This window comes from Neovison vison, chromosome 4 (genome assembly GCF_020171115.1).
Source record: "Neovison vison isolate M4711 chromosome 4, ASM_NN_V1, whole genome shotgun sequence".
Lineage (NCBI taxonomy): Eukaryota > Metazoa > Chordata > Mammalia > Carnivora > Mustelidae > Neogale > Neogale vison.
Window position 1 is genome coordinate 39,978,800 of NC_058094.1, and position 27,459 is coordinate 40,006,258.

Consider the following 27,459-nt stretch of genomic DNA (forward strand, 5'->3'; position numbering starts at 1 on the left):
TTGGCTCACTCTTTAATCCAATCCTCCTTGGACTGTGACTATACATTTATTTCCCAGACTTGCTGCACTAGAAGTCCCTCCTTGAGCTAAGCTAACAGACCTATATGGGGATCAAACACATAATCCTGTGCTCATTAGCACCTTGCTCTAATGAAGTCCACTAGCTCAATCTCAGAGACCTGGCACAGCAGCAGGGCTGGCTCTGAAAATAGTGTGTCTGATACTGACTCAAGAACAGAGAAAAACAGTGATTTATGAAGTGTTTTTCTTGGTTTCCCAACTTGATACTGACCACATCCACCCTCAGAATGTGACAAATAATCCCATGGAAAGCAAAAGCTTTCTATTTCAGAAAGGCCAGGCCCAAAATGCTCAAAATGCCTAAAATTTACAAATCAAAAGCTACTGAAAACTTCTAAGATGGTAAAAGATTTAAGACCTTCTTCCTTTTTTTTTTTAAAAGATTTTTTTATTATTTATTTATTTGACAGAGAGAAATCACAAGTAGATGGAGAAGCAGGCAGAGAGAGAGAGGGAAGCAGGCTCCCTGCTGAGCAGAGAGCCTGAAGCAGGACTCGATTCCAGGAACCTGAGATCATGACCTGAGCCGAAGGCAGCGGCTTAACCCACTGAGCCACCCAGGCGCCCCCCTTCTGCCTTTTTTTAAAATTAAAAATAAAACTGCTCTTTAGACCACAAGTTAATTAGAATAAGAGAGCGCAAAGGAATCCAACTTTGAATTAAATTGGGGCCACCTGATTGGTATTAGGGCAAGATCAACCAGAGAAACCCTAAAGTGCAAAGAAACAGGTTTTAGAGTCAGTGAATAATAAAATGCTGGCCTCCTGTCATAGTTACTTTTCAACGGTAAAAAAATATCCTTCCAGCTAACATTTCTTTTCTCCAAAATTATGAAAACAAATCAGGCCTCCCAAGCACCAACACTTGGCAGAAGCACTTAAGGCAAGCAGTGATGCAAAGGCTAAGTAATCAAACACTGTCCTGCCTGTTCTCAATATCAGATCACTTGGAAGTCAAGGTCAACCCAACAGCCCTTTCAATGAAGTGTTCCCCCAAGGAGTGGGTGTTGCCTTGGCAGGAACATCCAAAAGGGGGCTGAGACCAGGCAATAGCCAAAGCAAAAGGCAGACAAGACAAAGTTTGAGGCAAAGGTCACAAAAGAGTGATCAGTATGCCACATCCAGGTCAAATATATTTTATTCAGCCTGCACAGTGTTTTTCCAAATAGCAAATAAATTGGTGACACTAAAAGGTCAGGGAGATTTCACATAAAAATCTGGATATGCCCCATGAGAAGAGGCTACCCCATCACCAGATCACTATAATCCCACTTCTCCAAATATTGGAAAAGACCAGGAGTCTGGAGCCTCAAAAGTTACCTTTCTATAACATTTAGCTGCAAGCTAGGCATCCTGAAGCCAGCAAGCTAGATGAGATGTAAAAGAACTGTCAGGAAAATCACGATGGCAGCACCAAAAAACACAGCAGTGAAACTAGACCTGAAGCAACACTGAGAGAGCTTTTATACCTTATGTCAGGAACAGGAACTGCTAATCAGACTAATTCAAAATTCTGCTATAGATCCCTTACTCAGTGGTTCTCCCTCCTTGAGGACACTACAAAGGTGCCCATATAGAGATGGGGTAATGAAAGAGGGACTGAGGAAAAGGTTTCCAAAGTTAGCCCTCTTCAACCACAGCAGCAACATTTATGTGTTTTATAAATTGGTCTTCCTTCTAAGATTTCATTTGTTGGAAGCGTTCCACTGCTTGAAACAAAATAAAGGGAAGGGAGCTTAAAAACCACCATTCTAAATAAGAAAAATCCATGAATAGGATTAAGTTCTCAATCTACATGTAAGGTTCATAAAAGGGTCTCTTTGTCTCAGGGAGATCATTCAGGCCATTTAAAACATTGCTGTATTTCATTTAATTTGCACGATTGACATATTCTTGGAAAATAATGTCAACTGAATATTTTAAATTAAATCAATTTTAAAACCAGTATACCCAAATTTTAAAAGAAAGTGACTCTGAATTTTTTTTATTTTAAAAAAATAGCCACAGACAATATGTAAAAAATGGGCATGGCTATGTATCAATAAAACTTTATTTACAAAAACAGGCAGCAAGCCAGCTCTAGCTGTAGTTTTGTCAAACCCTGCTACAGACATTTAAATCTTTCCTTTTTCATCTCTGGAAATGTAGCCTAGAGAGATAAAGACTAAGGAACAACAATAGCTATCCTGCATATCTGAAGATATGAGCAGTCCTATAAAAAAAGGAATAAACATGATCTCCTGTTTATTCATTAATTCAGTAAATATTAATTGAATATCTATGTATGCACTAGGAATTATGACTAAGCACTGTGGATAAAGCACTTGGCAAGACAAATCTCTGCCTTTACTGAGCTAATTTCCTGTGGGAGCACAAAAAGAAATCAGAGAACTGTTAAATACACTAAGGTTTTATATGGAGCATAAAGCAAGAGCCTCCATCCTGGTATAGGCCTTCCAAAAAAAAGTTAAGTTTGTGCTGCAACCTAAAGGAAGAGCAAGAGTTGGCCAAGTAAGATGGGAGTCAGAGAGTGGGCATTCAAGATATAGGGAAATAAATGTGCAAAGGCAAGGAGGCAAGTAACACCACTGCACATCTGTATGACATGCACAACTATTCAAGATAGAGTGAAACAAGCCACAGCTAAAGAGGAAGATAGGACACAAATCACAAAAGAAGACCTGTGAGTCACTTTAAAGAGCTTGAACTTTATCCTGAAAGTAACAGAATGCCTACAAAGGGTTTCAAACACTGAAATGATAAAAAGAGATTGGTGTTTTAGCAAGTTCACTCTGGAGGTTGTGGAGGCTCAAAAGTAAGGCAACCCATTAAAAGATTGTAGTTATAATCCTAATAGGCTGATTATCACCCATACTCGGTATGGATGGAGACTGAAAAAAGTTGAGGGAGGACTTCTGCTTCTAAAAGAACTCAGAGAGAATGGAGTTAGTGCTACATTTATGGTGTACTCCCACCATAAATGACCACTGAATTATAAAACTGGACAAAAATTGACAATGATTTTCAGGCATTGGGAAAGACACAGTCTAAGACAGAAATCCCTGAGAGAAGAAAAACTCACAACGTGACACCAATTGCTCAGCTTTTTGGCGAGGGACAACTTCCCAAGTACAATAAAGTGCACTAGAATTCCTGCAGAGCACAACAAACTCGCTGAACTGAGAGGCAGAGTCCTGAGTTTGAAGAATTGGAATCTTCAAGGCAGGATACCAAAGAAGAGGACGTCATACAATGAGGAGCTGTGAAAGTCCATGTGGGTATCCCATGCAAGTCCTTGGTTGAGTACTGGGCTGCACACACAGAGTGAAACTACCTAAAGCTTCCCAGACAGTAGCTGCTAAAGGGTTGAAAAAAGAGCAGAAATAATAGGTCTTGGGCATTGGTGGAGAATATTTGCAGTCTGGTACAGCCAGAGGGAGTAAAAGATCTCATTAACACCTCATTAATCCCCTGGGCATCCAACAAAAACACTAGAAAAGGCTTCACCTTAGGAATGGGGACCACCTCTAGAACAGTCTTTCTCAATAGGAGTGATATTATCAAAAGGGCGAAATTAGTTTCAGGCTAGGGAGAGGGAGGAGAAAGCAAAAAAATTAAAATAAAAAAATCTTAGAAACTACACAGTACACTAACAGATATAGAGTTCCCTCTGTGGTATTGAAACTTCACAGGAAAACTGAAGGGTGGGAGTTAATGACTGGGGGGATGAGATGTCTAAAAAGTCTCCTGAGATGATAATTATGGGAAAAAAGGATTGAGAAATACTACCCTAGAGTACAAACTACTCTGGACCTGCTGCAAAAGCACCTAAAACTAAGCCTTGACAAGATCTTCAGAGGAAACAGAATTTGTAATTTAAGTCTAAGTTAGAGGGGCTTTGGCAACAAATAGGGCATTCTACAGAATCATATCAGCAAAGGATAACCCAAACTTATCCAACTTCAGCGTGATCAACTGCCTTCTAAAAAAAAATTCCTCTTCAGAAGAAAATAATTTCAGAGGAAGACAATAGATCACAGTGTGTAAAATGTATCATCTACAATATCTAGCATACAATCAAAAATTGCTAGATCTGAAAAGAAAAAGGAAAATGGGATCCATAGTTAAGAAAAAGTAATCAATAGAAACCAATCCCAAGATTAGCCTAGGTGTTGGGTTTTCCAGACAAAGACTTTAAATAGTTATAACTATTTTTAAGAAATTAAGAGAAGACACATTCAGAGAATTAAAGGAAAACATTGTCTTCATTTAAACAAATGAGAATCATCACAGAAAAATGGAAACTATTTTAAAAAAGAACCAGATTTATATTCTGTAACTGAAAAGTACAATAACTAAAATAAAAAAGTGGACAGACCTGAGAAGTATTTTGGGAGTTTTACATTCAGCATATTTAATAGTGCTGAATGAATATGGACAATAAAGTTAATAGGACTACCAAATCTTTTTCTCAGTGGCATGTACCATTTCTTGAGATAGGTAACAAACACCATAAGAAAAGCGGGCTTACGTTGCTCCAAAAGTCAAAATCTGAGGGCAACTGTGTGGAAATGATAAAGAGCTAGATGGTAGGATGACAGAACAACTAGAGCTATAAAACAATGTAACTGATTTTGTTGCTGACTGGGGAGTACCCTTCATAGGAAACTACTGGGGCATAAAACAAGTGAATTATAGATTCTATAGAAGGAAATAATACTGTATGGGATAGAAGTTTGGACCATGTAGCATAAGTTTCCTTTCAAAGTTAAATTTCTATTGTTCTTGAATCATTATGAAACCCCTGCACTGCAATCCATGAAACGGATACAGGCTCAGCAAATAATGTGAAAAAGATGCTTAGGGTTTGGCCCACCCTTCCACTAAATGGCTCCATATTTAGAAGATGGTATGATGGTATAGTAGGTAGAATAATGTCTCCCAGAAAGATGTCCAATTCTTAATCCCTGAACCTATGAAAATGTCAGGTTACATGGCAAAGGGGAATTAAGATTACTAACCAACTGACTTTTAATTAGGGAGATTATCCTGGATTGTCCAGGTGAGCCCAGTATAATCATAAGGGTCCTTAAAAATGGAAGAGAGAGGTAAAAGAGGACAGTGACTATGGAAGGACGGGACAAAGAAGTATAACATTAGATGAAAATGGAGAAAAGCGGACAAAAATCAAGGAATGTTAGCAGCTGCTAAAAGTTAAAAAGGTCAAGTAAACAGATTCTCCCCCAAGGTTTCCAGAAAACAGCTCCGCAAGCACCTTAACTTTAACCCAATGAGACCTGCGTCAGACTTCTAGCCTACAGAACTATAAGATAATAAAATTGTGTTGTCTAAGTCCCTATTGTTATAGTTTTTATACCCAAAACAGAAAGCAAATACAATTATCCAGAACTGTGCTAATAGAAGTAGTCAGTATCCACATGTGATTATTTAATTAAAATGAAATAAAAATTGAAATTCAGCTCCGCAGTTACAATAGCCACATTTCTAGGGCTCAATAGCCACTTACGTCTAGTGCCCACTGTACTGAACAGTGCAGACAAACACTTCTACTATTGCAGAAATTTCTATGGACAGCAATGATCTCTTCAACATCTCACTTTGATTATGCTTTAAGGCTTAAAATTTTGTGAAGAGCTATTTTTAGAACTATAAGATTCCTCTCATATCCTATATCGAAAGTAAAAATTATATATTTCCAGGATGAAATAAATAAAATACCATAGATATAACTAAATCAAATCAGTTCTGAGTCCACTATAGGAAAAGAAATCCCATTCCTGCTTTACTGAGTCAAGCCATGGGCTTTATAGAAAGTATTTTCATTGAGCTCAAAGGCTTTTTACTTCAGTTTTCTCCTACATTTATAGCTATTCTAGAAGGTTATGCTTGTAAGAAATAGGAAAATTGAATAGCAAGATCATTACTGAAATTTAAAATTTACAAAAGTATAAAAGGATATAAGTAATGACTATTGAATAAAAAAAAGTCAAAGTCATTTCCTGCTCTATAGCTTTTCTGGGTTTTATTCACAGTACTAATATGATGAAACCTGAAGATGTAAAGCACTTAGGGTCAATGAATAAGGTCATGTTATTCAAAATTATACTACTGCTTATGAATCATAACTTCCCACTTTAACATTAAGCTGTCATTTTAAATGTATGCCTTGAAATGTTTTAAAAATTGGTCTTCTTTCATGTAGACAGAACTTCATATTCACCTTGACTTGAAATCAATGAAACTTATTTTGTTGAAAGCCTCTCTCCAACTTACCCCCATTTCGCCTAGGCTTTCCACCCTGATACCCTGCATTCACTCACCCCAACCCTTAAGAGCTAAGTTCTACTCTTCTCCAGCCACATGCTTCCCTAAAGCTAACAAAATGTCCAGTCACCCAAGTCACTTGGAGATGAGAAATGTAACAGGCAACACTAAAGATAACAGACAGTCTGAAAAACACATACCTGGCTTAAAAGAACAGAGTCATTGGTTCAAAATCAGGGACTTAAGAATAATTCCACAGGTCAAGTAGGCATAAAGTTTCAGAGGTCAAGAACAAACAATATATTTCAAGAAAAGAAAATTCCGGCAGCAAAGATAATGAATTAAAGCACAATCCAGGCAACAAGGACTGGATCACCAGTGACAGCTAGGCTTCAATATGATAGCTGTTTGTTTTAACCCCAGGGAAAAAGAACCAGTTCCCAAACACAGGCATCGCAGACTAGGAAAACATAGGCACTGGGCAGGAATGAGTAGTGGCTGGAGGAGAGGAAAGCCCACTGATCTTCCCACGGTCACATTATCATTAGATCCAATACCAAAGAGAAAACAGAGACCTCCTTACCAAAAGTAAAAATAACATGAGAAGCAATAATGAACTTCAGAATGGAAAATTGGAAAAGGAGAGTTGCAAATAACACAGAAATAATATTAAATCCTAGTAAAATCACGTCTGCAATTATGAAACATGCCCCTGGAGTTCTCTGGGCAAAGGGAAAAAGAAGGATTGAGACAAAGTTAGGGGAAGGGAGAGTAGGCAGTCAAGAGGGAGAGGGAAAAGAGGGAAGAGCTTACTAGTAGACCTAAGCAGGCCAAGCTCCAAACTGGTGAGGCAGACACCAAAGTCTCTACTGTTGCAGCTTCCGGGAACAACTTCTAGCAGCCACAGTGTCAGAGCAGGAGCAAATCCACTCAAAGACAACTCAAATAAAGAATTTAGATTCCTCTGCCCCTCAGAAAACTTCCTATCTGCTTGCTGATACCTGAAGTCACCATTTCACTGGTATTGCCAAAATGCTTACGCTAAAGAGTCTATGGTCTTGCACACAGAGAAGCTATGTGAGGAGAACCCTGCTTTCTGTTCCTGCTCATCTTTCCTAGCAGGATCTTTTCTCCCACTCAAACACAGACATATCTATTCCCACAAAGCAGTCAGTGTTCTAGGTGCCAGGGTTTCAAGTATGATTTTAAAAGACAAAGTCTTTTCTCCCAGACAATAAAAGAAATAGACAAGAAAATTTATGATTAATGGACTCTGAAAAACAATCTGAGGCGTTTGAAGGGGCGGGGGGGGTGGGAGGTTGGGGTACCAGGTGGTGGGTATTATAGAGGGCACGGCTTGCATGGAGCACTGGGTGTGGTGAAAAAATAATGAATACTGTTTTTCTGAAAATAAATAAATTGGAAAAAAATTTAAAAAAATAAAAATAAAAATAAGCTTAAATGGAGTCCGAACAGAAAGGTATGCTCAAGGTGAATAAAATTACCTTTGGGCAACCAACAATAAAACTGTTTAGAGAGACCACAGAAACAAGCATAAATAATTTAGCCTACTCTGCTTTTAATTAAGATTCTCCCCTATTCCTCCTTCTTTATCAAGTCTTTAAAAGGTGAAGTTCCTCAAGGCTCAGACTGAACCCTCTATTTTTCTTAACTCTATACTCTCTCCTTAGACCAATTCAGTGCCCTTGTTTCAAATACTGCCACCCAACTGTGTATATTCATCTCAGACACCCCAAACAAGTATATCCCCACTGTCTATTTGACATCTTCATGTGAATCTTGAAGGTATTAGATACTGTGAATTCAACGTTTTCAAAACTGAACACCTGATCTTCAAGACCACGAATGATGACATGATGATGAATGATGACGCCATGATGACGCCATTCCCGTGCTCAGTCGCCCCACTCCTGGCAACAGAGCAGCAAGACTGATACTCGTTTACAGTTCCTTAGTTGCTTCCCACTGCTCTTAGGATAAAACTCCACATCCCGGTACAGCCTCCTGTTCCCTGAATACCCTGTCCTCTCCCTCCCTCTGTTAGTTCATTGCATGCACATTATGACTCTTAAACTCCAAATATGCTGACTTCATCTCACACAGTGCAACAGACTATGTTTTATCCTAATCTCTCTGCCTGGAATATATCCTCCTTACCAGCTTTACTTAAGTCCTACTCCTTCACAGTTTGACTCAATCAGTATTAAAGACACATTCCTGATTCCCCACACTTAGTCAAAATCTCTTAAGAATACAGTTCATAGCATTATGATAATTATAATTAAATAAGAACAAACATTTACTAAGCACAAATTATTGGACCAAACATTTATAGGTGATGGAGATTCAGCAACAGGAAAAACAAACAAGGTCTCTACTCTCTTGAGGCTACATACTTGACATGAGGAGAGATAGATGATAAGTAATTAGACAAAAAGGCAAGATAAGTTCAGATAGTGGATAATATGAGAACAATAAAGCAGATGATGTGGCAGCCTGTCCTCCATAAATAGTAGATAATCAACCAGAAGGCAACTTGAGAAAACTTGTTTGCTACCAGAGTTTTATGGTTTACTTAAAAAATAAAAAAGATACTATTGATTCCCAGATCCATTCATGCATTTAAGATTTAGAATATTAGACTAGGTTTTCCTGTAGGTTGGAAGCATATATTAGCTCATTCATTTCTTCACTCATTCATTCAATCAGCATTTACCAAGTGCCGACTGCTTGCCAGGAACCATATAAGATACTCTGTATGGGATTTTATGAACTGAAGAAAGAAATTCTGTGTGGTCACAGTGCTTAGCAAAATGACCACAGTGCTTGGAAAGATATCTATACATCTTGCCAAACTTAGGTGGCAGGAGATACTTGTTATCATCTTTGCTAGGAAAAAGACAGACAGCTGCATCTTATTATTCATGGCAGTTACATTCTATCAAGTCGCCACAAACAAGGAATTATAGAAAATTAAACCATGGCTTTTTGGGAAATATAAGGTGAGGTTCCTGTGAATCTCTGATCACATTTTTGTCAACCTGTCCATATATAACCTTGCTTTATGTGTGTTTCTTTAAAGACACCATATTCAATATATCTGTGTTCATGAACATCAAACGCACGGCCAACAGCACTGTAATTCATGCCCAAAGTTCCTCTAACACATGTACTTTCTGTGTCGGGCACATCATGGCCTTCTTGCACTTAGGAACCCTGGATAGCTCTTGAGCACTACACTTTAACATCATTTTAAGCACTAATCACCCCAAAGGGCACAAAAATATGTCAGTAAATAAACCAGGGAAAAGATACTTGTTTGCTGTATGAGTGAAGAGAGAAAGAAGAAAAGAGAAAAAAAAAATATAATCCCTGGGATTGAAACCTGGTTCTACCATTTACTAGCTGTGTGATCTTAGGAAAATCACTTTATGGCTTCATGTCTCAGTTTCCCCTTGCCTGAAATGAAGATAATATTACCTATGTTGTGGGTTTACAGTGAAGATTAAGGGTTAAAAAGAATAAGGTATTTCGTGCAGAACCTGACACATAGTAAACATTATCAAGTGTTAGCTATCAAAATAAACAAGCATAAAGCATTGGAAGATTGTCTTAACCTTCAGTGACAGTATGTGATGAGTATGGAATTAGTGTTCAATATCCATAGCTATAATTCATCTTTCTCCTTCTTCTTCTCCCTCTCCTTCCCCAAACCTTTTCTTTGTTGTCACTGAATCCTTCTTGCTGGCCTCAGACTCCATGGAGGCACACAGGATGTTGGAAGGTCCCCCTCCCTCAGAGAGTTTGCTGACCTAGAGGCAAGAAGCTTTCATTCCAGGATTAAGATGAAACTTCCTTCAAGTACAGACCCAACAGCTTCTGGAATGAACATCTCTCCCTGCTGGACACACAAAGACTGCTGCCCAGGACAAACCAACCACCGTAGGTAGAAGGAGCCTTCATGTTAACCCCAAAGCTCTACAACAACTGCGCCTTTCCACACAAGCAAGGGACTAGACAGTCGCCATCTTGCCAGCATGACTTTGGTGAAGAGAGAGATGAGGAGCCAGCTAAGAAACTGACAATGCCAAAGCTGGAGCTTCTCAAAGCAAACCTCCCATGTGCATGTCCCAGCTAGAGACAGTAGAGAGGAAGTTTGGGTCAGAGCCAACGAGTAGAAGGGAAATGATACAATGGCCACTGCACAAACAAATGCTCCTTGGGTTGGGGTTGGAGAAGGGGCCGGGAGCAGTTAACACCCAAACTAGCCCCGAGTGCCAGGGCTTTAGCTGGCAACATGAAAATCCCCTCCTGCCAAGGTTGCCAAGGAACGCTCTCAGAAGGCCAAGAGTATGTTTTTCAGGGCATCTTCTCAGTGAAATGTGTGTGGCTCATTCTGAAGCTGGCAGAATCCCTGTCTCAGATCTCGTCTTTGGAGCTTCCTCATCGTTCTGATCAGGACAAGAGGCCCTTTTTCATGGTTTTCATAATATTAGCTTCCAGTTAGATATTTTAAACTTCCAAGTTAAGCAGGAAAATGCTTTGAAAATCTATTGCCTTCATCAAGAAAGATAGTTTGGGATTTAGAAAACATCAAATACTTATCCGATTCAACACATCTAACTACTGCAAACTATATCTGATAGCTACACTGTCCATTAGTTCTTAATTTATCAGCTCTGTCACCAGTTATAATGAAAGTCACTCCCCCTTTCAAGGATCTATGCTGTAGGCATCACACACAGTGCAGACACTTCTGAAAATTTATTTCATTTAATCCTCCCCCAAATCCCTGAGAGGTTGCTGTTTCAACCCATCCCCATTTCACAATTAAGGGAAAAGTGAAAAACAATTTGCCAAAAATCATGTGGAAAGTCAGTGACTGAGCAAGGACCCAAACCCAAGGCAGTCTGACTTTAGTATCTATATTCTTCCTGCTATGTTACATATAACCAGGTATTGTCCAGTCTGCAGTCAACGGGTTACTTGCAATGGAAGTATTTTTCCTAGTCCCTCCTGCCACAACAAATCATACTTGACTGTCCCTTAATAACATGTGGACAGATTCTACAACTTTCCAATCACTTTCAGTTATTAGAAGAGTGTTATTCTAGTATTTATGACTCAAACCCATTTTTTTTAAATTCCAGTTCTGCATCCACTTTAAAGCTCTTCTTCCATGTCCTCAGGGCCAGGCCAGCTTCAGGTCGGGGCTACAAGGGAGCAGGAACGCTGGTCTGCTCTTGCTCCTCTCCCCACCCTTCAGGGAGAGAGATGTGCTTAGTGTCCAGGGTGCCTTCACTGTCCTCCATCTTCTAGGCCAAAATCCTCCGGTGTGTTGGGAGGTTGAGAGCTGAGAGGTAGCAGGGTTGACATAGCATACCAGTGGCCTCCCTGCTCCCTCTCCGGCTGGATCTGGTTCTCTCTGCAGCCGGTGGTCTTCACGAACACAGAAAGTGGATGCAGTTTACCTGCAGGGATGTTGTGCTTCACTCCCTCTCTGTCCATAACTGAGAATGCCCTCAGAGAGGGGGCAGTTGTGTTTCCATGCTGTCCCTGTCAGTGGCCCACGCCCTCAGCCATCTTGCTAAATGGGACATCCCCTACCAGATGTCACCTGATCAGGCCCAAAACTCATGCTTCCCATTTTGCACTTTTTACTTCTCTTATGGAGCCATAGGAATCATGAAAATCCTTTTCCAGGCCTTTCATGTGAGGAGGGGGTATTTCCTCTGTCTTCCTAGACACCTCATCCTGGAGTCCCTTCTCTGTCAGCTTTAGCAGACTATCAGAGCCAAGCCAAGAACAGGCACCAATTTCACATTCCCATGCGAGAATCTTCCCATGCAAGAGCCAGCATAGGTCAAACCATGCTTCTGAAAATTTGCTCCTACTTTAGTCCCAACGACACCAATCTGTCCTAGGTCTCCCACCTCTGGTGGCTTCTTCTCTGTATTCTTTTTTTTTTTTTTATGATTTTTATTTATTTATTTGACAGCTAGAGATCACAAGTAAATGGAGAGGCAGGCAAAGAGAGAGGAGGAAGCAGGCTCCCTGCTGAACAGAGAGCCCGATGTGGGGCTCGATCCCAGGACCCTGAGATCATGACCTGAGCCGAAGGCAGAGGCTTTAACCCACTGAGCCACCCAGGCGCCCCTGATCTCTGTATTCTTAACCAGCTCTTCTCTGTCTCCTTTATCCCCGCAGTCCATTTCTTTTTTTCTTAATGTTGTTAAGGCCAAATCTCACTACAAAATGAATGGTGATCCTAACTGTGGAGTATGCTAAAAACTCACAGGCTATGGAAGGCTCTCTCCTTGCTGAGAACTATAGCTCTATTTAGGAAAGTCCTATTATTCACTTACAAGCAAGTGTGCAATCTTGCACTTCTAAAGAAAGCATGCAACAGTCCAGCCAGACCAGACCATTCACCTGGTGTTTGAAACTTGCCCTAGGTACATTCCTGCCTTCACCAGTGTCATTCTCACCACTAGAATGCCCTCTTTCTCAATCACATTATACCTAGCCTTTAAGATTCAGCTCAACATCCACTACCCAGAGACAACTCCAGCCACAGAAATCCTGCCCTTCTCCAAAACTGTAGCACTCATCAACAGTATCACTCAGTTACATTTAATCATACATAATTGTGTGTCTTAATAAAACCCAATTCTTTCACTGGATTCCAAAGGAAATCTACTCAACAAATTTTCATTGTGATTTCTATGGTTTCACTGATATTTGTAATGAGGAAGGGTTATGTTACAAAGAACACAGTATTTCACATGATAAATCCCCATTTGGCTTGCCTCTCACTAAAAACAACTTCTCATGCCACCATCAATGCCTTCTTGACCTTCCTGCCTATAAGATCCATCTTTCTGTCAGAAACCTGAGGACCAGCCAGGCCTTGAAGTTTAACTCCTACCCAAACTTATCAAAGCATCATCTCAAGAAAGTCATTTTTCTCAGCAAAAGAATTCTCATACTAGTTACCAAGATGACTCTACCTTGTTTTTTGTTTTAATTTATATTATTCTTCAAATATAGTTCTTGAGACCTCGATTAAATTTTAAACATCTAGAGAAACACTAGTAATACTAATAATACTAGTAGTAATACCAGTCACTACTCTGACACGCCTAGAACTGTGCTATTCACAAAGGTAGTGCTTGTAAATACCTGTTGAATAAATGAAGAGAGGTGACACAGAAAGAAATACCAGTGAAGTTAAGTTTGAATAGTGGTTCCTAAAAAGTTATGTATGCATCCTAACCCCCAGAATCTATGAGTAGGACCTTCTTCAGAGAAAGGGCCTTTGCAGATGTAATTAAGGATCTTCAGATGAGATCACATTGGATTACGTAGTGGCACTAAATTTAATGAGAAAGAAGAGAAGACACAGAATGCAAAGTAGAAGGCCAGGTGAAGACAAATACAGTGACTAAGAGTTATGCAGCCACAAGCCAAGAACACCTGGAGCCATAAGAAGTTGCTAGAGACAGGATGATACTTCCCTAGGGTCTCCAAATGGAGCAAAACCCCGCCGATTCCTTAATTTCAAACTTCTGCCTCCAGAACTGTGAAGGAATAAATTTGTTATTATAAGTTGATAATTTATTACAGCAGCTCGAGGAAACTAATGCAAGCTGCTTCTGTGTATCTAGTCTTCCACTAGGAAAATAGTGCCCTAGAGGTTGTTATATATAAAATGGACACTGTGCTAAGCATTTTAGATACATAAAGATGCTTTCTACATGGATCTTGCCTTGGAGAAATATATAATCCTAAAGCGAATCTGGTTACTTCCTGGATTTAGGGTGTCGGTTGTTAACAGGACAGTTTATTTTGTGTTTCATAAAAGACCACAGATACAGTTATACCTTTATGTCATGAGAACAGGATGCCATAATATGGCTATAGAAACACAGGTGGAGAGAAGATTCTAGGCCAGCCTTTCCTAACTCTTGTTATTATCAGGAGAGACCATAAGAGTCTGAACAAGTCAACAACTGCAGCATCTTAAAGAGCAGGGCACACATCATTTCCCCTGCATTAGACATGGAAACTTTGTGTAACAGCTCAAAAAGCTCAAAGAGGGCTGCAGGAAGATATCAAAGGAGAACACCTGTGGCTACAGATCGGAGACAAAACCAGCAGAGGACCATTCACCAAACTATCACACCCTGATAGGAAAAACTATCCCTTTTTTGGAATAATGCTTCCAGGTGCATGAGCTGACAGCAGGAGATTTCTTGGACAAACCCAGGCACAAAATAAAGCAGGTAGCTGGAAATGAATAACAAATCACATGCACATGCCATATTTTCAGAAAGCTGAAGGCAGAGGAGTGAGGAGAGTAAAAGCTAAAAAATCACACACATAAACCCCATGTCATAAAGAAGCCTGCTCTTTAGTCCAGACCACAGACAGCACTGATTTTTGTCTCCTATAAACCTTGCACAAATAGCTGTTCCAGAAAGACCATGTCTCATTTAAGGCAACTTTAAAAAGGAGGAAAAATTATATACAAGCCACAAAAAGAGAAAAAGATGCACAGGAAAAAAAGGAGGGGCATGAAAAAAATAATGCCACAGAACAGATAAAAATTGTTGCCAAACACAATGCCATGAAATAAAAAATAAGCAAATGCCTCTATGAAACAAAAAATCTATGTAAATATACAAGAGCTCAAATAAAGTGAAACAATAGAAAGAGATGACTTACAGATCAGCAGTGTCCATAAATAGAAAAGAATGAAGATCATATCAGAGACAGCCCAGAAAGACTAAATATTGTTGAAAACAAAGTAGAATCATGAAGGACACAAATGAGAAAAGTAGTCAGAATAAAATGTAAATGACTGAGTTAAAAGTGATTACAGCAAAAGTAAAATGTTTCAAATAATTACAGCAAAATGATACACATGAATGTTAGAAATCAAATATATGTATAACTAGTGTCTCCAAACAGCATAACCAAAACAATGAAATAGGATAAAATCCATAATTTCCCTATCTAGGGAAAAATTCTCAAAGAAATACATTGAGACCAAGTATTTTATATCCAATAAAACCATTGTTCAAGTATAATGACAGCTGAACAAACATGTTTTGAGCATGCAAGAACCAACCCAAAGAACTTGGTTCCCTTCCTCTCCTTTACCATCCATGGAAGAAACTTCTAGTATATGAGCTTCAGCCAATCAAGAAATGAATGAGAAGACTCTGGCTGAAATAACTAACAGTAGTACTGAATTCACAGTATAGTAAATCCTACACCAAAACAAATACAGAGATTATGGTTATAGGATAGACTGAATACGTTATATATACTGCATCTTCTTTATCCATCCATCCATCAATGGACACTTGGATTAATTACATAATTTGGCTATTGTGAATAGTGGTACAATAAACATAGGAATGCATATATTCTTTCAAATTAGTGTTTTCATATTCTTAGGTAAATAGCCAGTAGTGTGATTACATGGGGTAGGTCTGTTTTTAATTTTTTGAGGAACTTCTCTACTGTCTTCCACGGTGGCTGCACCAGTTTGCATTCCCACCAACAGTTTCTGCACATCTTTGCCAACACTTCTTGTTTCTTGTGTTTTTTATTTTAACCATTCTAACAGGTGTGAGACAGTATCTCATTGTAGTTTTGATTTCCATTTCCCTGACAATGAGCGATGCTGAACATCTTTCACATACACATATCTATCTATATATTCATATATTATTCAGTCATAAAAAAGCATGAAATCTTGCCATTTGCAATTACATAGATGGATCTAGAGAATATAATGTTAAGCAAAATAAGTCTGTGAAAGAAAGACAAATATCATATGATTTCACTCATACGTGGAATTTAAGAAACTAAACAAATGAACAAAAGGAAAAAAGAGAAGTTTATTCATATATATATATATATACACACACACACATACACAAACCGAAAAGCAGACTCTGAACTATAAAGAACAGATGGTTCCCAAAGGGAGGTGGGTGGGGGGATGGGTAAAATAGGTACAGGGGATTGAGAGTACACTTAATCTTGATGAGCACCAAGTAATATATAGAATTGTTGAAACTACATTGTACATCTGAAACTAATATAACAGTGTATGCTAACTATACTGAAATTAAAATAATTAATAAATGAATACCTCTTTTTAAAAAAAGAACTGGATATCTTATAAGCCCTAATAGATAGCAATGTATAATTAACAAAAGTGAAGAGAGCAAAGGGTTAGGAAAACAGGTAGTGTACACTACCGCTTACTTCCTCATCTTATAGAGGCAGAGGCAGCAGATACCAATGGAGACTTATACAACTCCTTCACTGCTTCTTTGTTGGTAAAGCTAGGAGGCTTTCCCCAAGTCCAGGGAATGATCCCTGATCAGCCTAAGTCTGTCTTGGTAAATCTATTTCCCATAAAATAAGTGGTTTTAGCATGAACATGTGATTCAACTCCACACATGAGAGGGTATTTGCTTCCTTGCTTTTATGAAGAAATGTAAGAATGGGTTCTGGGTGCCTAGATGAGCAGGTTGCAGCTTACTGTCTGAGACTTGATCCTACTCCCAGGACTTTAAGTTGCAAAATATGAGTGTGTAAGGAAGATCAAGATCCTGAGGAAGGGAAGATGGAAAAGAATCTTCTAAGCTGGACAAACCTGTGGTTGCTCCCCAACCGGATGAAAAAAACATCACAAGAGGAACCACCAACTGAGAATCCATGAGCCTGTACAAGAGAGAGAAGGAGGAGTACCTGTGGTCCAAGTTCCTGAACTGGAAAGTAAAAGCCAGGAAACAGGTCTGGAAGACACTGGGTGAGTGTGGAGATGGCCTTGATGTGAAAGGGAAGACTCCACCTAATCTTGCACCTGCTAAAATTTCAAAGCAGGTGATGGACAGTTATAAGTTAAAAAGAAGAAAAGCCAAAGCCACACATGTGTTTTTGTTATATTGATAATTTGGCTTAAATTCTATCAATAAAGCTTTACAATTTTCTCAGAAAAAAAAAAATGTAAGATAAAATAGCACTTATCTATCCCTTGCCACGAAACTGTAGCAAGTTTATGCCTATAACTGCAACCAAGAAGAGACAACCATGAAGATAAAAGTCTACCTGCCCCCCTCCCCTCCAGCAACCTTCACTTTTTTTCCTATGATTAAGAGTTTCTTATGGTTTGTCTCCCTCTCTGATTTCGACTTGTTTTATTTCTCCCAGGTTTGTTTCTTCTAGGAACCGGAATCATGCTGTATGCATTATTCTTTGATGTACTTGTTGGAAATGTTCTCAGCCTAGCACACTCCTTTTATCCGTAGAATTAGTGTCACTATTTGGGTTGCTTCATTCAGCTGTTATAATTAGGTCCATTTTTGTGCACAAACTTGAGCACAGGGGCTGGAATTTGAAAAGAATGTCAATTTGAGTCCTTGGCAATCTGAGGTGAAGTTGTGTTGACTTGGCATTGAGCAGGTGGCAAGGCCATGCCTGCTGACTGGAGCAGGAGGGCGCTGGACTGTGGATTTGGGACCCATAGGCCAATGGCATCATGTGTGTTGGGGATGTGGCTGGTTTTGCTCCTGGTCATGAATTCCTTTAACTTTTGTTTTTCTGGGAAACTCTATCTATTCTGAATGAAAGCCTTGCTGGATAAAGGGTATGGGGGGATGGGGTAACTGGGTGATGGACATTAAGGAGGGCACAGGACCTAATGAACACTGAGTATTATATAAGACTGATGAGTCACTGAACTCTACATCTGAAACTAATAATACACTATATGTTAATTAGTTGAATTTAAATTTTAAAAAAGAAAGAAAAAAAGCCTACCTGCTGAAGACAACAAAGTGAAAGAGACATAATGAGATGAAGGAACCTGGGCTCTGATTGACATTGTTGAGATAACAATACCCTACTTCTGGATTTCTTAATACTGAGATAGCATATGTCTTCATCGGTTAAGCAACCATTGGATGGGTTTGCAGTCACTGACTGATGAAAATATACTTGAGGTCAAAAGATATACCTTAAAACTGAAAAATCAAGTATTAGCATTACATATTTAAATGCAAAGATATAAATGTAAATATGTAAAATACATATTTAAATGTATATTTAAATGTAAAGAGATATAAGGAGGGATACAATCTTATCAATTTGGGGGGGTTGTAGGAAGAAGTGGAAATTTCCAAGTCCCCCCCACCCCACACTACATAGTTCTATGTAAAGATAGAGTTATAAAGATAAATGCTAAAACAAAAGTAAAAATCTTCTGAATTATCGGAAAATACACACACACCCCACAAAGCAGAAATATAGTTCATGTTGTGAATTTAACAACAGATTCATGATGACAAACCTACAAACAACCGTATATTGCCATAAATACATGTGGCCTAAATAAACTTATTAAAAGAAAAGGCTCTTAGACTGAATCTCAAAGCAAAATCCAACTACCTGCTGCATATAAGAGGAATATCTTAAATTCAGTTACTCAGGGAGGCTGAAAGATAAAAGGAAGGGCAAAAGCTATAGCAGAAAATACCAAAGAAAAGAAAGAAGAAAACACACACACACACACACACAATCAAGGTTCATGATGTTAACTTCAGATGAGCTTGATTGGAGAGCAAAATGCATTAAATGAAAAAAGACAGTTTATAATCTTAAAGAATACAAGCCAAAATGATGATTGTTATGAATATCTAAATACCTAATTATATAGCATCATTCTCCGTTTTTAAAAAAGCTTAAAGAAAATACAAGTTTTAAATTACAGAATAAAGCCTCAGCAATAGGAAACTTTGATTCTTTTCTTCCAACAGACGTCAGAACAAGTAGACAAAAAATACCTTAGAATATACAAAATAAAGAAATAAGGTATTTCTAAGCAATATACTCTGAAAATAGAGAATATACCTTCTTTCTAAGATCCACTGGTAAATTCATAAAATTGATTATTTGGAAACACAGAAAACAAGTTCCAAAAATGGAGAAGCAATATAGACATCTATGATCATAATGCAATAAAACAAATAATAACAAAACTAGAAAACAAAAGAACTCTACCACCAGGATATTTTTAAAGTTCCGTTTACTTTTGCATCAAAGAGGAAAGAAATCAAAACTGAAAATGTAGGCTATCTATAAGATAACAATAAAGAAAAGTAATATACTGATTTTCTTAACTATATAGAAAAACAAGATAATTATGCTATCAAGTGATATGGCTAAAAATATATAGAAACAAGGAAGAGGAGCACCTGGGTGGCTCAGTGGGTTAAGTGGCGGCTTTTGGCTCAGATCATGACCCTAGGGTCCAAGGATCCAGCCCCCTGTCAGGCTCCCTGCTCAGTGGGGGGTCTGCTTCTCCCTCTGCTCCAACCCAGCTCTCATGCTCTCTCTCTCACTCTCTCTCAAATAAATAAAATCTTAAAAAAAAAAAAAAAAAAAAAAACACAAGGGGAACCTGAGTGGCTCAGTGGGTTGAAGCCTCTGCCTTCGGCTCAGGTCATGATCCCAGAGTCCTGGGATCGAGCCCCACATCGGGCTCCCTGCTCGGCGGGGAGCCTGCTTCCTCCTCTCTCTCTGCCTACTTGTGATTTCTGACTGTCAAATAAATAAATAAAATCTTTAAAAAAAAAAAAAAAGCTTAAAAAAAAAACAAGAATGAAAAATATATATGATTTAAGCATTCAACTCAAGAAGTTAAAAAGAAAGGGATAACAAAAAGAAAAAATTAATAATGGTACAGGAAAAAACTGGCAACCACATGTAAAAGAATGAAGTGGCTACTTTTTTAATACCATATACAAAAATAAACTCAAAATGGATTAAAGACCCAAGTATGAGACCTGTAACCACAAAATTCCTAGAGGAAAACACAGGCAGTAAATTCTTTGACATTGGCTATAGAAACATTTTTCTAGGTATATCTCCTCTGACAAGGGAAACAAAAGCAAAATTAAACTATGGGAACTAGATCAAAATAAAAAGCTTTTGCACAGCAAAGGGAACCGTCAACAAAACAAAAAGGTAACCTACTGAATGGGAGAAGATATTTGCAAATGATACATCTGATAAGGAGTTAATATCCAAAATATATAAAGAACTTACACAACTCAACATAAAAAAAAAACAAATAATCCAATTAAAATTGGCAGAATAAACACTTTTCCAAAGACATACAGATGGCCAACAGACACATGAAAAGTTCCTTAATATCACCTACCATCAGGGAAAAATTTAAGACAAAGACAAATACCACACAAATATCAATACCATATGATTCAGTCACATGTGGAATTTAAGAAACAAAACAAATGAACAAAAAAAGAAAAAAGGGACAAAAACCAAACTCTTAAATACAGAGAACAAACTGGTAGTTGCTAGAGGTGGGGGTGGGGGTAAAATAGATAAAAGGGGATTAACAGTACACTTATCTTGATGAGCACTGAGAAATGTATAAAGCACTGCTGAATCACTGTACTGTACACCTGAAACTAATATGACACTGAATGTTAATTATACTTGAATTTAAAAATTAAATGAAAAAATAAAAAAGGAGAAATAGAAATAAATTTGCAATTAATTAATTAGAAAACTAGAATATACAAGAACTAGTAAGTAAACCTAAAAGCTGTTTCTTGAATGGAGGGAGAGGGGGGAATAGAAAAGAAACACTTTAAGTTGCTTAATTTCTCAAGGAGCAAAGAAAGAAAATGGGGACGCCTGGGTGGCTCAGTTGGTTAAGCAGCTGCCTTCGGCTCAGGTCATGATCTCAGTGTCCTGGGATCGAGTCCCACATCGGGCTCCTTGCTCGGCAGGGAGCCTGCTTCTCCCTCTGCCTCTGCCTGCCTCTCTGTCTGCCTGTGCTCGCTCTCTCTCCCTCTCTCTCTGACAAATAAATAAATTAAAAAAAAAAAAAAGAAAATGGGGAGGGGGGATTCACAGAAACAGAAGAAATTAAAAGAATCCTGAAACACCTCTTTGCTCATTCATTGTTAGAAAACTTGAGAACTATGATGAAATGGATTATTTTCTAAGAAATTTCATCCCAGATGAAACTGAAAATATAACAGGCCAATGTCCATAAGAAAAGGAGGAGAAATTGTCAAACATTTATTCCCACCAAAACAGTACAGCACAGAGTTGTTTTCCCAAGGGTAATCTAGCCAAACCCTTAAAAAAGAGATAACCCCAATGACATTCGATGTGTTTCAGAGCATAGAAAAAAGATGGAAAGTCTCAAAATTATCTTTGTGAAGATATAAACCCCAGTAAAGATAGCACAGAGAAAAGTACAACCAAGAAAATTAGATGACTATCTCCATAGATTATGAAAAAACTTTTGATAAAATTCATCATCCTTTGTGACAAAAATTTTTATTGTATACTATACTAAGAATAAATGGATTCTCTTTTAGCATAAAATACCCTCATTGCATCTCAAAAGTCATATTACGCCCAATAAAAATACTATTAAGATAAAGATGTCCACTATAACTACCATTAATTTTTTGGAGGTCCTGATGGCAATATTAGAAAATAAAAATAATTAGGTGTAAAATTGAAAAGGATCTGGTAAAATTACCATTATTTTCAGACAATATGATTATTTACCTAGACAACACAAGAGAATCAACTGAAAAATGTAATCAGTAAGAGAATACACTAAAATAGGTGAATATAAACATAGTATAATGGCACTGCTACTATATATGAATACAAACAACACTGAGAGCAGATATAAAGGATTAGTCGATAACATTTAAAATAGCAGCCATGGAGCCTGGGTGGCTGAGTCAATCAAATGTTGGGACTCTCGATTTCAGCTCAGGTCGTGATCTTGGGATCTTGAGATCGAGTCCCAAGTGGGGCTCCATGCTGAGTGCAGAACCTGCTTAAAATTCTCTCTCTCTGAGAAATAAAACTGAGGGTTTTGGAAGAGTGGGGATGGAGGGTTAGGTGAGCCTGGGAGTGGTGTACATTTCTACGTAGAGCAGTCTACATATATGCATGAACTTTTTCTAAAAAAAATATTTTATTTATTTATTTGTTTATTTGAGAGAAAGAGAACATGATTGGGGAGAGGGGCAGAAGGACAAGCTGCCTCCCCCCATGAACAAGGAGCCCGATGTGGGGCTCCATCCCAAGACCCTAAGATCATGACCGGAACTAAAATCAGATGCTTAACTGACTGAGCCACCCAGGCACCTGTACATGGGCTTTTTAAGACAAAAATTCTTCTTATAGAAATTCTCCTACAGATACACTCAGAGAGTATGATCTACCTACAAAGATTTTCATTGTTATATTGTTTGTAATAGCAAAAGTTTGAAAAAGCCTAAATGCCCTCACAGAATAGACTAATGGTACATCCGTAAAATAGAACATGAAACCATTAAAAATGAAGTGCTATGAACAAATACTGAACAGCCTCTGAGAGGAAATGTCAGAAGAACAAAATAAGGTGCAGAACAAAGTACAGTGAGCTACCTTTCAACTACAACAAAACAAGAATATGCTCTTTCTTAAAGAATGCATAAGACACTGAGAATAGGAGATACCTCTGAGAATGGGAGGGACTTGGTGAAGAATAATCCAGTAATCCTTGGCTCAAGGAGGAAGAGGGAAACTTAGATTTTACTATACACCCTTTCTGAATAGTATCTCATTGGCACGTATGACCTCAAAATTATAAAGACTATAAAGGCTTTTTGATATACTTTCTTTTCTCTGACTCATGTATCTTCTCAAATTCTCAACAAATATACCCTTAGTGTTTATTCTTCTTCTGAAGGTGTCGCTTTTGTGGGTATTCTTGTTTTGTTCAAGGGCAGGCAGGATAAATTCCACCTTTAAAGGTATCAGTGTTTCAATTTTCAGTGTGATTACGATCTCTAGGAGGGAAAAAAATAGACAACAGTGGCTCTTTTTATAAAAAGCCCTTTAAATCATTTCTGTTTTTAAGCAATCGGTTGTCAAACATCAAAAGGGTTTTTTTTTTTCCTACCTTTACATCCAGAGATAAACTATTTTTCAAAGGCCCTTCTTATTTTATTAAAAACAAAACAAAAATCAAGATTCCCAAAGTTTTGTGGGATACAGTTGTATCAGGGTATGAAGGGAATATCTCCTTCAAACAAAAGAAAAGAAATATTTTTGTTCACATTTTGCTTGAATCTCTTTCTTCTTGACAACTGCTATGCCAAGTTTCAACCTGAAAATATGTGTCTGTAATGAATGTGCTGACAGACCTTTATCTAGAGAAATATGAATCTAATGCAATAATTCTTAGCCAGGTGCATTATTTTATTCATTATTTTAAAGTCTACACAAGCATTTCTTAAGGAAATTTATACCCTTAGTAACACCAATTCAGAGTGATATAAAAGTGTACTCAGGTCAGGAAGTCTTACACATGACAGACTACAGAACTACACTATTCAGCTAAGCAGATCTGACTTCAGTAAGATGTAAAGAAGTGTGTTTGTTAAAATTTCAATAAACCCACAAAAGTCTTTAAAGTATGTCATCAAGGAAAGGACCAAAGGCTCAGAAAATACATGTATTTTAGTCCTGTTTCCTTCTCAGACTCCTTTCCTCTTCAGAACCTTTTCTGTTTTCAGGTGGTTTTCCCAGCAGGAGGAATCCAAGCTGTAATGGCATCTTTGCTTATTCTGCAATACTCAAAATTTTAAGATACCATGCTAATGGTTGACATGTTGCATTATCTACTAAAACAGATGCCCTATGATAGGTTTCATTGTTTTTATCCAACAGTTACTTTAGAAATAAGACTGTTTTTATTATAGGACTAGATCTCCTGTGTCTCTACCTCCACTATCTTAAAAGTAATAGAAAGGTGGGGCGCCTGGGTGGCTCAGTGGGTTAAGCCTCTGCCTTTGGCTCAGGTCATGATCTCAGCGTCCTGGGATAGAGCCCTGCATCAGGCTCTCTGCTCATTGGGAAGTCTGTTTCTCCCTCTCTCTCTGCCTGTCTCTCTGCCTACTTGTGACCTCTCTCTCTCTCTCTCTGTCCAATAAATAAATAAAATCTTAAAAAAAAAAAAAGTAACAAAGGTTCTTGTCAAGGTATTGTAGGTTTTTTCTCTCTAACCACCCTTTCCCCCAGCAGCAACCCTGACATAGCACTTTATTGGAATTGGTTCAATATGGTATTTGAGCTGCTTCCTAACTAGCAAGGCACAGCCGTGCTCATACCGAAGCTGTCTGGTCACATTCTGTTGTTCCCCTACTGGAGCCCTCGCACTGCTCCCCATCTTGCTCACAGTAAGAGCCCAAGTCCTTTGAGCGACCCACAAGGCCCTTGCTACATTCAGACCTCAGATCTACTTCTCCCTCCCTCTGCTTCAGTCACTCCGGCCTCTACAATGTTCCCACCTCAGAACCTCTGTACTAACTGTTCCCTCTGCTTGTTCACTCTTCCCCAGAGGGAACACAGTGCCTTCAAAAGCTTTGCTCAAAATGCATTTCTCACTGAATCTTTCTTTGACAGCCCTATTCAAACTGGTGAGGACTCCCCCAATTCTAGCAGTCCTTGTCTCCTTCCTTGCTTTATCTGTCTGCATAGAACATGTCACTTCCAAACATCCTATAAAGTTAACCTATCCATTTGCTTATTGTCCATATTTCCAGTCTTGAATGGAAACTCCCTCAGGGCAGCAGTTTTCATTTGTTTTGTTCACGGCTATATCCCTTGCCCCAGAACACTGACAAGCACGTGGCAGGTGTCAGAGCTGCTGCATAGAACCTGGCTAAGTACCACGGGAGCCCAGAGGACACTGGATAGTCTAGGAGGGGTGCAATGGTGCAGTCCTAGTATTTGCAAAATACCCGCTTTGTGATCTATAATACAGCAGCTTTCACAAATGGTCTGAGATGCCCATGAAGCTTTATTTTTGCCTCTTTTTGCTTCTATGGTTTTGTTTTTATTACATAGTAAGCTGATGTTGGATACTGCATAGAAAGAGAATCATCTGAGTCTATAAAAACAGAAATCTTCATCTATTTCACCTAAATCTCTAAGAATTCCTTTAAACCATGAGATCTGATAGGATCTATTTTTCTTCCCCATCCCTGAAAACTGTATTAGTGAATTGTCACTCTGTTAAAATTCTGTTGTGAAAATAATTCTTCAAAGAAATTCTACAGGCAAATTAGCTGATAATTAGGAAAGAATAAAAAATGTCAAATATTTATATATTCCATAAACATGAGCCAAGGAAAAGTTGGCAAGAATTTTCTTTTTTTTTCTCAATTTTTGGAGATGAGTTGCAGATTCTTTATATGATTCTTCATTCATCCCAAGCACTAGAATTACTTGGAAGAATATTCTTTTAAATGTAATCCATTACAACCAACCTCAAATTGATAGGTTCTTTATTGCAGCTGCCAAACCTTAGCTAGGCCATTTGTTTTTCTTTTGTTTTGACAGTACAATGGTTAGTACTGCACTGAACTTACCTATCTGAGAAAAGACATTCTTCTTGCCAAGTTAAGAGTTGAATAGGATTACAAGTACCACGTTTACACTATAGCTCTTACAATTTATTGTGAAACGTTAGAAACATTTTTTTTAAAGATTTTATTTATTTATTTGACAGAGATCACAAGTAGGCAGAGAGGCAGGCAGAGAGAGAGGAGGGGAAGCAGGCTCCCTGCTGAGCAGAGAGCCCAATGTGGGGCTTGATCCCAGGACCCTGGGATCATGACCTGAGCGGCAGGCAGAGGCTTTAACCCACTGAGCCACCCAGGCGCCTATGTTAGAAACATTTAAAGAGAGTCATGTCCACTCCCTAAGACATACTTGCATGTGCTTTTCACACACACACTTTAGTTTGTATGTACTATAAATCTTATGCTTCTCTATTCCTAATAATATAATATTCTATATTCCTAACAGTTCCAGTCACCACAACACTGAATGTAATGCAGAAATTCAGATTAAGTATTCATAGACCAGTCTGTCATTGATTGACATAAAGATTTAAGATTATCTACAAGAGGAAAGGAAACTAAAGTATACTAAGTTTTTTTTAATTAGACTTTTTATTTGGAGATAACTTTTGATTCACAAGCAATTATAAGAAAGGTAGAGAGAGATCCCAGTACCCTTTACCCACTTTCCCCGAATGTGACATCTTACAAAACTATGGTACAATGTCAGAACCAGAATACTGTCACCGAAAGAGCTGAGATACAGAACATTTCCATCAGCACAAGCAACCCTCATTTTGCTCTGTTACAGCTACACCCACGGCCCCACCACTACCACTTCTTCCTTTGAGCAACCACTACTATCTCTCCCATTGCTATCATTTGTCATTTTAAGAATGCTATATAAAAAATAATATAGTATATAACTTCAGGGTTGGCTTTTTTCATCCAAGTCATGCCTATATTAATAGTCTATTCCTTTTTATCGCTGAGTAGTATCCCATTGCATGGATGTATCACAATTTGTTCAGCCATTCTTCAATTAAAAGATAGCTGGGCTGTTTCCAGTTGGGGGCTATTACACACACAGGTGCTATGAATATTAGTGTACAGGCTTTTGTATGAACATAAATCTTCATTTCTCTGGGATATACACCCAGGAATACAACTGCTAGATTGCCTGATATTTACATGTTTAGTTTTTGGGTTTTTTAAAGATCTTATTTATTTATTTGACAAAGAAAGAGAGCAAAAGCAGGGGGAGTGGCAGGCAGAGGGAGAAGCAGGCTCCCCACTGAGCAGGGAGACTGCTGTGAGGCTCCATCCCAGGACCTTGGGACCATGACCCGAGCAGAAGGCACACACTTAACTGTCTGAGCCATCCAGGAGTCCCCATGTTTAGTTTTTTTTTTAAAGAAATTATCAAATCCTTTTCCGGAGTGGCCGGAAATTACATTCTCACCAACAATGTATGAGTGATCCAGCTTCTCTACATCCTTGCCGGCATTTAGTGTTATTATTTATTTTACTCATTGTGATCGGTATATGATGCTATCCCATTGCTTTTAGTTTGCATTCCCCTAATGGAAAATGATGCA

General features: G+C 38.4%; 1 protein-coding gene across 1 annotated transcript in view; it reads right to left on the minus strand.

Moving 5' to 3' along the window:
* The window catches only part of CPQ (carboxypeptidase Q), a 450,704-nt gene that overhangs the window by 398,338 nt on the left and 24,907 nt on the right, over positions 1-27,459 (minus strand). The gene's annotated exons all lie outside the window — the stretch shown is intronic.